Source organism: Dromiciops gliroides, chromosome 5 (assembly GCF_019393635.1).
Source record: "Dromiciops gliroides isolate mDroGli1 chromosome 5, mDroGli1.pri, whole genome shotgun sequence".
In the NCBI taxonomy this organism is placed as follows: Eukaryota; Metazoa; Chordata; class Mammalia; order Microbiotheria; family Microbiotheriidae; genus Dromiciops; species Dromiciops gliroides.
In genome coordinates, this window is record NC_057865.1 from 170291144 (window position 1) to 170306931 (window position 15788).

Below are 15788 nucleotides of genomic sequence, written 5' to 3' on the forward strand. Positions count from 1 at the left end.
ACAGCTGGTGAGTGTCAATTGTCTGAGGCTAGATTTGAACTCAGGTCCTCCTGAATCCAGGGCCAGTGCTTTTTCCACTGTGCCACCTAGCTACCTCCAATCTACTCTCTTTTAAGAATTATATTAAAGATATATTTTATGCACAAATTCATCTGTAATATTATGTTGAATTTTTTCCCTAGTGATGCTGGTCCCAATGCATCCGTATCTTCTCCATTCTGCAAAAATCTTATCTAAATCTTCCTGACAGTTTACCATCATATTTACCTTCCTCATTTTGTTCTGACCTCATGACACCATGAAGGTACAAGTAGAGAACCCTGCTCATCCAGTAGACATCACTCGCATTTACCACATGACAAACCTATCTTCTCTTCTCCTTTTCAAGTCTGATAACTGGAATGAGTGTCTTTAGTTGTTTTCATTTGCATTCCCTCCATTTCTGTCATATCCTGGGCTTTAGAAGGCTCATTAGGGGAGCATAATCCCTGGAAGGACCTAACAAATCTAGAAACTGTGGACTTGGTTATAATGTTAGCTCTATCATTCTAGCACAGGCCCAGTTAAAGCTGGAGAGCCTTATCCCCAGCTTGACCACAGTTCTTGCAATGTTGCAGTATTCACTTACAAATAATTGAATCATGTTGCCATTTTACACCTGGTTTTGGTAAAGTTTAAGTCCATAAAGTTAATGTTATACAAAATGTGAAATATTTGTGATTTATTCAATGTGAATGATATCCATTATGGGAACATCCTACCTCCCCCTACTAAGGTGCACAGTAGATAGAACAGTGGGCATGGAATCAGGAAGACCTGAGTTCAAATACAGCCTCAAGCAACTAATAGCTGCGTGACCATGGGCACATACCTCTGTCTGCCTCCATAAAGAGTGAATATTAGTACCTAATAATATTAATAAAACGGACTATATACCAGCCTTCCATTGGCATCCATCTAAGAATGGAGGTATTGATAGAAAGTCTTAATAATACATAATTTCTTTCTTAGTTGATTAATTGATTAATACATAATTGTTTTAATACCTAATTTCTTATTAGGACATAATTTCTGCTGAAGTCAAATACATAAATTCAATACTGACTACATAATGTTAGCTACATTCAGATCTTGAGATAAAGTCTCAAATGAAGTCCCAAATATACCTTGATGAGGTCCTTATTAAGGGACCTCAGACAGTACATGCCCTAATGAGCTCCCTTTTCAAAGGATAGGAGCCAGCATAGAACAAAAGGATGTATACATAAGAGAAAACATTTCTAAAAACATGGAATTATGCTGTAACTGATATTACTTAGTTGTCAGATTAGCGAATGTAGCAGACATAATATATGTGGATTTCAGCAAAGCTATTTACACAGTCCCCAGTGCTATTTTTACAGGCAAGAGGGAGAAGTGTGTTCAAGAACAGAGTATAATGAAGGAAGGAGAATTAATAGCTGTTTCCTTTCATACTTAATTACTGAGCTGTTGTCAACTAGGGAAAAAGCCTCTAGTGACAAATCAATGTGGCTAACAACATCAATGTCCTGAGTATGAAGTTTGCCAATGGCACAAAGTGGGGAGTGATAGCCACTGGAAGCAAGAACACCAATGAGAAGGCTATTATTGTAACACTCTATGCAGCTAGAGGAAGCTGGATGCCATAGTTGATAAGGCAAATAAATGGCTTGGAATCAGGAAGACCTGAGCTCAAATACAGCCTCATATATTTACCATCTGTGTGACCCTAGGCAAGTCACTTAACCTACTCCAGCTCCAGTAACCTTAACTGTAAATGGGCATGATCATAGTAGTACCTATATTTCAAGTTTGTTGAGAAGAATGAATAAGATAATATTTATAAAGAGCCTAGCACAAGTGAATGACACATAATAGGTGCTTAATAAATGCTTATTTCCTTCCTTCTAAGCTAGAGATCATGAAGTTCTAAGCTATAATAGAGACAATAATAAGGGATTCCCACATTATAACAGGCCCAAATTTGTTTTTATTTCCCTTCTTTCTCTTTTATTCATTGCTTTGAATTTTGCCCACTAAATAACAGCCTTTGAAATGCATGAAAATGGCTATCATTTTCCCAAAGTTAAGCATCCCTAGTTGCATCAAATGATGCTTTTATGCATACACTATACTCTCCTGGTTACCCTAATCTGGATACTGCCTAATTTACCAATGCTGGGACATTGTTGAGGAATCCTGTTGAGTTCCAGGTTGAACTTGATGATATCTGAGACCTCTATTAAAGTCTGAGATTCTGTGATTCTTAGTGAAAGATGACAAGTTTCAAGTTTGAACAATGGAGCAGTGGCACTTACCATTGACAGAAATGTGGAAATTGAGAAAAGACAGTTAGTCATAACAACAACTTTCAAAACCATGAAATATTCTTATACAGAGACCAGGGAACAACTGTTCTCCCCTGAATAGAGAGTAAGAACACGTTACAACAAAAGACATTTAGATTAGGAATAATTTGTTTGGAAGAGTTCAAACACAAATTACTAAAGAATTCTTCGATTACTTGTTCTGGAAATCCTTTGATAATAAAAAAAGATTACAGTATTTTAAGTATATGCATCATGACAGGAGGTAAAGGGATGGACTTAATGACTTCTGAACATGACTTCAAAAGATGAAAACTTTATGTTAGCAAATGGCAAGTTAGTATTCCTAGAATACATTCCTAACTAATGAGATTAGACAACTATCATATTCTAACACAAAACTTTTCTTAGGCCTTTGTAAAGCACCCAATAATATAATCTGAATGTACCCCAAATGTCATTCCTTATTTTATTTTATTACAGTACACCATACATACATCTCTAATAGCAAAATTAAGGGAATTTGTACGATGTGTAGAGAAAATTTATTTGAAATTTTAAAAAAGGAAGAAAAACTATCTTCCTTTTCCATACAGTTTTAGAATTGTTTTTGATGTGAATTATTTACTTTAAATATTCAAGTGAATGTTGTATTATGAAAATCACATTTCCACCATTGATTGGGATGACCTTTGCTACTTAAACTTGGTTTTTTATAAAAGAATGTATCAAGTACACCCCCCCACACTTTGCCTCAAACAAAACAGTACATTTACCTGTCAAAGGTGACTACTTTTCAACTGCTTTGAGTGTGTGTGTGTGTGTGTGTGTGTGTGTGTGTGTGTGTGTAAAGGCTTGAAAAGCACCATAGTCCTTTTAAGCAATCTACAGGAACTTTTTTTGCTTTGTGATTTGATCCCTAACCTTTCATGGCACCATAGACCCATTTGACATCTGGACAGCTTCATTCTTGGTTCAGGTTGACAATTATAAAATTTGTTTTAAATGTATTATAAAACAAAGTAAAGAACTATAGGGCAGAGATCAATGGCCATCTGTGTCACCAAATTTTTGCTTTCTTTTGGTTTCTTTTGGTTTTGGTTTCTTTTTCTTTTCTCTTCTTTTTGTTTTTGTGATTGTGCTGTTAAAGGAAGCCCAAAGAACAAGATTTTAGAGCAAGATCATTTAAGGAATTCAAATTGCATGGTATTAAAAAGTTTAGATAGTGCTGCTGCCTTTGTTGTAATCCCCATCATTATTATTATCACTTGTCCTTTATTAGGTACCTTTTGTGGGTTATTTGTTACTCTATGATTTATAAAGATGTGTCCCAAGGTACTTGATGAAGTTAACATATTAAGGGTCAATAATAAGACAGAAAAGTGCCAGACTTGGGGGAGGGGGGGGAATGTTGGTATGAAAGAAACCTATTCATTTCCATAAAAACACTTTAAAAGGTAAATTCTCATGAAGGGTGAAATAAACTGAATTCCAATTTATGCCTCATTGCAAATCATAGTTCTCAGGGTTTAAAGGGCTTATCACTGAGGAAATCTAAGTGTCTTGCAATGTTATTGTGTTTTTTTTTACATTAAATAATTAAACCTTGAATGCACTTAGGCACGAGACCAAGCTCACAGACACACTCCCCACTCTTTTCTTATATAGTCAAAATAAACATCACCTAAATAATTAGCACAATATTCCCCCTGAAAAGGAGACATAACAGATGTTATTACCCGCTTTTTGAAGATGAGGGAACTAAGGAACTGAGAGCTCAAGTGCCTCCAGATTCAGTGTTGAATTGCCTCCACCCCAATCTCTGTCCCACCATCAGGCTTCTATTCCAGTCTGTAATTTGACAAAAACCTGTGCTTTCTCAACCAGGAAATGCAATTTCATTAGCAGGAACAAATAATTCTTTTACTCCTGTATTCTCTTTTTCATCCCTTATTTTCTTTTCCTGGTAAGCCAAACACAATTCAATGTGATGACACAAGCATTTTTTTTAAACTCATGAGTTAAATCCTCTTTTACATGATGGTTTAAATAAGGCATTTTGATCATTCAATTAATTCTTGAACACCTACTCTTCACGAGTTCCTGTTTTAAGCATTGTACAAGTATTCATTGAAAATCCAAAGAGTCATTAGAACTTTCTGATCTAGTTATGGAGCACCCCAATGAGACAAATAGAGGTGACTGAAACATGAATCTCTCCTAACACACAGCCTATTTCTTCCACAGGTTTATAGATGCCCAGTACCTTGCATGGGGCCAGTGGGGGAAAGGGAAGGAGAAGGGAAGAGTGTTGAAGGAGAATTAGAGTTAGCTTTCAGAAGCAGTGAAAGAAAGAGTTCCTTTGGTTTGGCATTATAGAATGTGCTCTTACAACCTATAGAGTAAGAAAGATGATATACTTTATTATTAATCTCATATAAAAAGGAGATTAATTGTATTTGTTTTTCTTAATTATGGTTTATTTATTTGGTATTAGTGAAGATAGTAATGGGGAGAGATGAGATAATTATACTAATGGTTAAGAGAATAAGTGAAAGAAGGACAAACAATAGACTAAGCACTTCTGGAGCTGAAGTACTACTAGAGTTCCCTACTTCTTCAAATTAATCATTATGAGTATCCTCAGTACTTTGTATCAATATTTTATTTGGCATATGCTCAAGTATTGTTTTAAATCAAAGAATTTTGGACCATTTCTGTGGTTTCATTCATATAAGGAGAGAAGGAAAGAAATAAACATTTATTAATCACCTACTATGTACTACGTCTTTTGCTTAATGTTTACAAATATTATTTCATTTGATTTTAACAAACCTGGGAGGTAGGTACTATTATTATCACTGTTTTACCTTTGATAAAAATGAGGCAAACAGAGGTAAAAGGTGTGTCCAGGATCACACAGTTAGTACATGTCTGAGGCCAGATTGGAACTTAGATCTTCTGGCCTTCCTGAATTTGCAGAGCTCCATAAACTGCATCACGTAGTTGCCTCCATATAAAGGAAATATTGGTGAGGAAATTCCCTTCACTAATGTGGAATGACACTCGCTTTCCAATTCATGATCTCAATTGACAGGGGCATTTTGAAATTAAGTGACTTGCCCAGCACCACACTGTCAGTGTGTGTCAGAGGAAAGACTCAAATCCACATTTTCCTGATTTTAAGGCCTGTTCTTTATCCCATATTAATATTTCCTCTCAACATATAACAATATTATGCTCTACAAAGAATACATCGACTTTGGAAAGAAACAGACCATTCACCACCTAAAGGACACAGACATCTAGGGAAGAGATTCAAGATTATGAGAGTCACTTAAAGCTCCCAGGGAACTCAGAATGAATTTACAGACTTGGCGTGTGGCCAAAACACTAGTGTTATCATCAGTACTTTTGTGAAAAAACTGAAAGAGACTCTTGGAACACAATTGGGGTCTTGTCTGATGGGCTGTTTGTCCACCAGAATCTAATCCCAACTTTCAAAGGGTACCAGTGTAGTGGTTACTGAAAGATAAAAGCCCAGAATGCTAAATCAGCAAGCCTGCAGCCTTCCGCATTACAGTCTCTCCAGTCAGCCAGTATCAGGATTGAAGTTGTTAATATGATTTCTGTTACAACCTTCCTAAAATATTTTGATACATTAAAGGAAATCACCAAGTTATTAGCGTCTAAGGCTAAGTTGAAAGTAGATGTTTTTTTTCTAGTCTTTGAGGGACAATTAACCTTCTTCCAAACCAATAAGGTAATTGTCAAACTAATTTACAAAATATAGTATTTACAATGTGGGCAACAACATGTTAGCCAGCTTCTTTCAAGTTCCTTTTATATTTATTCTTTAGGTCAGTTTGTACCAACAGTGGCTATTGTAGAATCATATGATTAACATCTTGGAATTAAAATTCAGTCTGGTCAAGCAAATAGCATGGAATTGGTATAACACTTTGGAGAGTTCCAATGGCTTTTACTAATCTTCCTAAGTATTTTGGGAGTCTATGAAGATTTCATGTTAAAAGTATATGCAATACAAGATAACACTTACCAAAGCTATATTAATCCAGCAATTTTCATAGTACTTAAAAGGATAGAACCTTTTGTCATTTCTACTTGAGATATATGAGCAACTGTTCTGATAATCCTAAAGAAGTCAGTGGAAATAACCCTTATAGTAGAGTTAGTTCTAGCCCTAGGCTTCTCATAAACCAGCTGGAGTAATGTCAGAAAATAATATAAAATTTTTGTGCCTTAACTTCCTTTTCTATAAAATGGAGATAAATAAGATGATCCCTAAGGTGCTTCACAGAACTAATACTGTGATTCTGAAGTTTGAAGCAAATACCAAAAAAAAAAAAAAAAGTTCTATACAGTCATAGCAAAATAGGAGAATACAGAAATCATTTACCTGAGCTCTTTCAACATTCCTCTCCAAATAACTTTAAAACAATTCCTTAAATCGAATTCTAGATTGGCACAGCCAAAAAAGGTCAAAATAATGCATTCTTCCAGCTGCAAACAACTTATTAGATCAGAAAGACAGATCAGTAATAAAGGTAGAGAATGTCATGAATCACACATGGATGAAATAACAATAGTCTGATCAAATGGTGGCAACAAAAGTCACAGCAGGTTTGGGAGTTCTCAAGGCAGAAACAGTAAGAGAAACGGGAAACTGGTCAGAAAGAGATTACATGGGGCCTCTATGCAAGCATTAGATGCAGGATCATATGCTGTTAGGTGATTTATTGCGCATAACCACTTTTGAGTCATACTTCAAGGACAGTAAAGAACACTTTTGGACAAGGGAGAGCATAAGCCCTGAGGGGCAGTCTTACTTTTGGATACAAGGGACCAGGACCCCTGAGGAGCAGTATTTATTACAATCCTGAAAAAAGCCTGAAACTTGAGGTAGTATCCATATCATCTCCACCCTTGAAATGGAGCCCAACTGAATATAAAGTTGTGAATGAAGAAATAGGTTTGAAAAATAGACAACAAAAACTGACCATAAAAACCTACTATGATGAAAGGGGTGATGAAGACATAAACTCAGAATGAGACAATGAAATCAAAACACCTGCAAGAAAAGTTTAAAAGAAAAATGCAAATTGGACATAAGCCCAACAAGAATTCCTAGAAGTGTTAAAAATTAGTTTTCAAAATCAACTGAGAGTGTTAGAAGAAAAGGAGGTAAAGAAATGATAATAAAGGAATAAAACTATAAAAATACAATAGCTTGGGAATAGAGAGACAAAAATACTAAAGAAAATAACAGCTCAAAAAAGCAAAATTGGCCAAATGAGAACAGAAGTATAAAAATTCATGGATAAAATAATTCCTTACAAGTCAGAATTAGCCAAATAGGGGGGAAACAAGAAGAAAAGCTCACTGAAGAAACTATTGCTTAAAAATTAAAATTGAGTAAGTGGAAGCTAATAACTCCGATACATTTAGACACAATAAAAAGAATTAAAATAGAAGAAAATATGAAATATCCCATCAGAAAAACAACTGACCTAGAAAAGAGATCAAGAAAAGATCATTTTATGGTAACATTTTATTTTATTTATTTTACATGTTTACATTTATTTTTTACAATATTGAGTTCAAAATTCTCTCCCTCCCTCTTTCCCTTGATATCCCAGATGACAAAAAAAAAGATATAGAATATACATATGAAGTCAAGCAAGATATATTTCTATATTAGCCATGTTGCAAAAAAAGTAAATAAAGTTTTAAAAAGTATGATTTCATCTGCATTCAAGCTCTATAAGTTCTTTCTCTAGAGTTCCATAGCAGTTTTCTTTATAAATCCTTTGGAATTATCTTAGACCATTATGTTGTTTAAAATTGCTAAGTTATTCACAGTTGATAATAGTACAATGCAGATGTTACTGTGTACAATAGTCTCCTTTTTCTACTCACCTCACTTTGTTTCAGTTCCTATAAGTCTTCCCAGATTTTTCTGGAAGCACCCAGGCCATCATTTTAGGAGGAAAGATAATTTAATAATTCTTGGTCTCTATGAAAGCCATCATAAGAAAAAAGGAGTCTAGACATCATATTTCAAGAAAATTCCAAGGAAAACTCCCCTTATGTCCTAGAACCAGAGGTTAAAATAGAAATTGAAAGAGTCTACACATCACTACCTGAAGGAGATGCCCAAATCAGCAACCAGAAAGAAATCAGTAAAATTCCATGGAGCCACAGTCAGTGTCATATAAGATTTAGAAGTGACCATGTTAAAGGAGAATAAGGTTTGGAATATCATATTCCAGAAATCAAAAAAGCTGGAAATACAACTAAGGATAACAAACCAGTAAAACTGAATATAATTCTTCAGGGGGAGAAATGGATATTTAATGAAATAGTAGAATTTCAAGTTTTCCTGATGGAAAAAAAAACAGAGCTGAATGGAAATATTGACTTTGAAGTAAAAAAGTGAAGAAAAGCATCAAAAGGTAAACTTAAATGAGAAATCATAATGGATTCAATAAGGTTAACGTGTTTACCTTTCTAGGTGGGAAGATGATACATATAACTCCTAAGCACTTTATCATTATTAGGACAGTTAAAAAAAGAGGGCAGGAATAAGATGTTGTGCTGGGAGGATGTAAAAAAAATGAATAGATGAGAAAGAGGGATGAACTGGGAGAAAAGGAAAGGGAGAGGAAGAATGGGAGAATCTATCTCACATAAAAGAGTTGTGCAAGGGAAAAGTGGTGAGAGGCATGACAACACATGAATCTCATTCACGTCTAAAATGTTTCAGAGGGAAATTTATATCTATGTACACATACATATATGCATACATAAACACATACATAATTGATTTTAAATATACATGCATATTCATATGCATATACACATACACATACATATACAAATATACACATTTCTATTACCAATTGAGTATATGGATGTATATTTGTTAGTGCGTTTATGTGTGTGTATTCACATACTCAATTAGTAATAGAAATCTATTTTACCCAACAGGGAAGTAGAAGGGGAAGGGGAAAAGGGAAAGGAAGGATGTATAAAAAGGAGGGAAGATAAAAGTAGTAAAAAAAGACATTAGAGGAGAGACAGTATGAAAATAAAAAGAAAGAAAAATTAAAAAATAAAATATGATGAAGGGAAATGCATGATTAATAATCATATCTGTGAGTATTAATGAGATGAAGTCACCCATAAAACAGAAGCAGATAGCAGAATGGATTAGAAACTATAATCCAGAAATATATTGTTTACCACTTGAAATAGGGTGACACACAAAGTTAAAATTGGGAGTTGGTATAAAATCTATTATGATTTATCTGATGTAAAAAAAAGGCAGGAGTAGCAATCATATCAAACAAAGTAAAATAAGCACAGAAACTATATCTTGCTAATAGTCACAAAAGATAATGAATATCAATATTGAACATATATGCACCAAATGACATAGCATCTAAACTCTTAAAGGAAAAGTTCTCAAAAAAAGGAGGGGCAGGTAGGCAGTGCAGTGGATAAAGCACTGGCCCTATATTGAGGAGGAACTGAGTTCAAATCTGGTCTCAGACGCTTGACACTTCCTAGCTGTGTGACCCTGGGCAAGTCACAACCATCATTGCCTAGCCAAACAAAAAAAAAAAAAAGAGAGAAATTTTAATGAATTACAAGAAAAAATAGAGTAAAATCATTTCTCAATTTTCCTCTCTCAGAGCTAGAAAAATATGACCAAAAATATGACCAGAAAATTAATAAGAAAGAAATCAAAAACATGAATAGAATCTTAGAAAAGTTAGATAGTGTAGAGCTGTGAAAAAAATTGAATGGGAACAGAAATGACTGGGTTTTTTTTCACCTGCACAATGCACTTTCTTTTTCTATTTTTATCTTTCTTTCTTTATTTAGAATTTTGGCCAAGTTACATGTATAAAAAAATTTTCATATCAGTCTTTAAAAATTTGTCTTCCAAATTTTCTTCCTTTCTCCTCCTCACCACCCTTAAGAACTCAGGCAATTCAATATATTATACATTTGCAGTCATGCAAAACATTTCCACATTTGTCAAGTTGTTCAAGAAAACAAACAAAACATCTTTAAAAAGAGGAACTAACAAAAAAATTATTTCCATCTATATTCAGCTACCATCAGTTCTTTCTCTGTAGATGGATTGCATTTTTCATAAATCCTTCTGATAGCATCCTGCTGCTCATTTCTTACAGCACAATAATCTTCCATCCTAATCTCATCCCATAATTTGTTAAGCCTTTCCCCAAGTGATGGGCATCACCCCAATTTTTAATTCAACTTTTTTATCTCTTTTAGGATACCAACCTAGTAATGGTATTGCTAGGTTGAAGAGTATGCATGGTTTCATAGCCCCTTGGCCATAGTTCCAAATTGCTCTAAATAATATTTAGATCAGTTTACAACTTTACTAAGGGTGTATTAAAGTCTTATTTTTCTCATTTCCCCCACAACATTTGTCATTTTCCTCTGCTGTCCTATTATACAATCTGATAGGTATGAGGTTGTACCCAGAATTGTTTTTACCTGAATCTCTCTGATCAGTAGTGATTTAGACCATTTTTTTTCATATGTCTGTAAGTGGCTTTGATTATTTCATCTGAAAACTTCATGTCTTTTGATCATCTATCAATTGTGGAATAGCTCTCATTTTAACAAATTTGACTCAGTTCTCTATGTGTTTGAGAACTGAGAGCTATCAGAAAAACTTGCTTCATTTGGTTTTGTTTTGTTTTTCCCCACAGTTACTATTGCTAAATATATTACCCTCCATCGTATTTCCTTCCTTTGATATTTACTGTATTTTCTATCATCTTTCACCCCATCCCTACTCAAAAGTGTTTTGCTTCTGACTGCTCCCTCCCCTGATCTGCCCTCCTATTATTTACCCCTGATCACTTAACCCCTTCCACTCCCACTTCCCCACAGGGCAAGATATATTATTATACCCATTTGAGTGTGTACATTTTTCCCTCTTTGAAACAATTCTGATGATACTAAGGCACCTCCACCATCTTCCCCTCTACTCTATATGCTTTTTCTTGCTTTTTCTAAAGTGATATACTTTACCCCATTCCACTGCTCCCTTTCCCTTTCTCCCAGTGCATGCCTCTACCCCCTTATTTATTTTTAAAATATATCAATATGGGGCAGTTAGGTGGCACAGTGGATGAAGCACCAGTCCTGGACCCAAGAGGACCCAAGCCCAAATCTGGCCACAAACACCTGACACCAACTATGTGATACTAGGCGAGCCACCCAACACTGACCACCCTGCCAAAATTTAAATGCTTGGGCAGCTAGGTGGCATAATGGATAGAGCACTGGCCCTGGAGTCAGGAGGACCTGAGTTCAAATCCTGCCTCAGACACTTAACACTTGCCTCACCAAAAAAAAAAAATTTAAATGCTTAGAAGATATCATCCCTTCATATTCAACTCACACCTGTACCCTCTAAGTATCCTCCATCCAGCTACACTAATAATGAGAAAGTTCTTATGAGTTAAAAGTATCATCTTCCCTTGTAGGAATATTGGTGGGGGTTTTTTGTTTGTTTTGTTTTGGGTTTTGGTGAGGCAATTGGGGTTAAGTGACTTGCCCAGGGCCATACAGCTACTAAGTGTTAAGTGTCTGAGGCCGGATTTGAACTCAGGTCCTCCTGACTCCAGGGCCAGTGCTCTATCCACTGTACCACCTAGCTGCCCCCCCTTATAGGAATGTAAACAGTTTAACATTTTAATATCCCTCATGATTTCTTTTTCTTGGTTACCTTTTTGTGCTTCTCTAGGGTCTTGTATTTGAAAGTCAAATTTTCTATTCAGTTCAGGTCTTTTCTTTTTTCATATAAATATTTTATTATTTTCCAGTTACATTTAGAGATAGTTTTCAATATTTGTTTTAATAAGATTTCTAGTTTCAAATTTTTCTCCCTCCTTCCCCTCCCTTTTTCCTCCCCAAGACAACAAGTAATCTGATATAGGTTATATATGTACAATCACATTAAACATATTTCTGCATTAGTCATATAATGAAAGAAGAATCAGAGCAAAAAAGGGAAAAAAAATCACAAAAGATAAACAACAACAAAAAAAACGATAGAGATAGTATGGTTTAATCTGCATCCAGATTCAATAGCTCTTTTTTTTCTGGATTTGGAGAGCATTTTCCATCATGAGTCCTTTGGAATCAGTTCAAGTCTTTTCATCATGAATGCCTGAAAGTACTCTCTTTCATTTAATTCACATTTTTTTCCCTGAAAGATTATACACAGTTTTTCTGGGTAGGTAGTGATTTTTTATTGTAATTTCAGTTCCTTTGCACTACAGATTATCATATTCCATGCCCTCCCATCATTTAATGTAGAAGCTGCTAGGTTTTGTGTTACCCTGACTGTGGCTCCACATTACTCGACTTGTTTCTTTCCGGCTGCTTGCAATAGTTTCTCCATGACCTGGGAGTTCTGGAATTTGACTATAACATTCCTACAAGTTTTTACTTTGGGATCTTTATCAGGAGGTAATTGGTGGAGTCTTTCAATTTCTATTTTACCTTCTGTTTCTAAAATATCAGGGCAATTTTCCCTGACAATCTCTTGGAAGATGATTTCTAAGCTATTTTTGATAATGGGTTTCAGGTAGTATGATAATTTTCAAATTATCTCTCCTTGATCTATTTTCCATGTCAAATGTTTTTCCAAGGAAATATTTCACATTACCTTCATTCATTTCAATTTGCTTTATTGTATCTTTATTTCTCATAAATTCATTAGCTTCAATTTGCTTAATCATAATTCTTAAACAATTATGTCCTTCAGAGAACTTTTGTATCACCTTTTCCAATTGGCTTTTCAAGCTTTTGACTTTTTTTCATGACTTTCCTGCATGACTCTCATTTCTCTTTCCATTTTTCCTATACCTCTCTTGCCTTATCTTCAAAATCATTTTGAGCACTTCTATGGCCTGAGACCAATAAATATTTTTCTTGGAAGTTTTGGATATAGGAGCGTTGACTTTGTTATTTTCTTCTGAGAGTGTATTTTGATCTTTCTTGTTACCAAAGAAACTTTCTAGGGTCAGCATCATTTTCTGTCTGCTCATTTTGTCTGTCTATTTCTTGACTTTAATTCCTTTTTAAAGGGGGGCACTATTTTGAGGGTGGACTGTCATAAGCTTCATGTGGTCCCAAGCATACAATTTAAGGAAAGGCATGTTCTGTACTCCCCTGGCCTGTGATTTGGTTTGTAAGTAACCCCAGGTCTGCTCGCTCTTTAACCCAGGAACAGATTTCTTTTTCATAGTGGTTACAAGCTTGGGCATGCCTGTGCCACCTCCCCCCCCCCCGCACCTGGGCCATGTCTCAACACTTCTTCCTGGTTCTGAGCACAGGCAAGAAAATAGAGTTTCACCTCAGAGCCACCAGAGAGCTTTGCAATGCTCACACCCCAGCCAACCGCTCAACCACCTCACCAGACTGTGAGCTGATTTCCAGAAGTAGCCACCCCTGTGGTCAATTCAGATACTCCCTCTGGCATGGCCTGCCTAGGGTTGGATCTGTGTGGTGCTACCTGGGGCTGGATCTGCATTGATGTGGCCCAGATCTGGGCTCTACTCTCACGCTGGTACAACAGACCTTTCTTGCTGACCTCCTAAACTGTCTTTGGCTAGAAAATGACCTCATCCCAACCTTTTGTGGATTCTGCTGCTCCAGAAATTGTCCTAGGGCATAATTTGGATGGATTTGGAGGGATTTGGGGGAAAATGCCAGAAAAGTACTGCTTTTCCTCTACCATCATGGCTCTGTCCCCCTGTACAATGCACTTTCACAAAAATTGACCATGTATTATTACATAAAATCTTTACAAACAAATGAAGAAAACCCAAAACATTAAATGAACCCTTTTCAGACCAGAATGCAATAAAAATTTTATGGCTATGGAGGCATACATTAAAATTAAATAGAAAATAAATAATCTAATCTTAAAGAACGAGTGGATCAAAGAACAAATCATAGAAGCTAATCAATAATTTCATTAATTCAAATGACAACAGTGAGACAATATTAAAAATGTGTGGGATCCAGCCAAAGCAGAACTTATAGGAATATTTCTATCCCCAAATGGGAATATCAATTTAAGAAAAAAAGTACAGAATGAAGTGGGCATGCAACTAAAAAAAAAACTAGAAAAACAACAAATTAGAAATCCCCAATTGAATACCGAAACAGAAATCTTGAAGATCAAAAGCAATATTTATAAAAGTAGAATTAAAAATAAAATTGAATTAATAACAAATAAAACTAGGAGGGCATATATGAAAAACAAACCATTGCTTAATTTGATTGTTAAAAAGAAGGAAATCAAATTACTTTTATCAAAAATGAAGAGGGTGAATGGACAACCAATACAGATGTAATTAAAGCAATTATTAGGAGTCATTTACCCCAATTCTATGCCAATAAAACTGATTATCTAAATAAAATAGATGAATATATATAAAATATAAGCTGCCTAGATTAACAGAAGATAAAATAGAATAATTTAATAGCTCCATCTTAGAAAAAAATTGAACATGCCATCAATGAACTTCATGAGAAAAAAATCCTCAGGACCAATTCAATTTGCATGTGAAGTCTACTAAATATTTAAGGAACAATTAATTCCCAAACTATTTAAATGATTTGAAAAAAATGGTAAAGAGTCCTACCAAATGCCTTATATGGCACAAATGTTTTGATAACTAAATCAGGGAGAACAAAAGCAGAGATAGAAAACTGTTTGGTCTCCTCTCAATTTAAACATTTAAAAGTTTCCACAAAAAAAAAAAAATATATCACTCCCTCACCACACACTCACTTCTAACACTTACATTGGAAAAAGTTTCTTTTCAGTGTCAATAATGACAATCTATCACCAAATTATGATTTCTTTCAGTTATATTTTCTAATCTCTACCCCGATTTTTTTTGGTGTACCCTCCATTTAGTGATACTGTATCTTCTCTATCCTGGTTATACTCCTTTGGAGACTGTATACTACTATGGTTCCAATCAACATGTCTATGCAGTTTAATTCTTGCCTTCATCCTTCCCCTCCCCCTATCCTTCCCACAATTTCCAGAGTAGTCTGCCTAATAAAGGTGCTGACCATGTTATTCCCTGACTTCCTTCAGATGACCATTGTTTAATGAATAAAATTCAAATTCCATAACTTGACATTCAAGCCTTCTACAATATAGTACCACCCTACCTTTAGAGTGATAGTGCTCGTTCCTCCTTTTTCATCCATTCCAAATTTTGATAAAATTAGACAATTATACTCTTCTTATCCAGAACTTACTCATCTCCATAATTTGTTTCATACTACTGTTAATAATTGGAATGGTGTCACCCTAGTCTTCATCTGATGAAATGCACT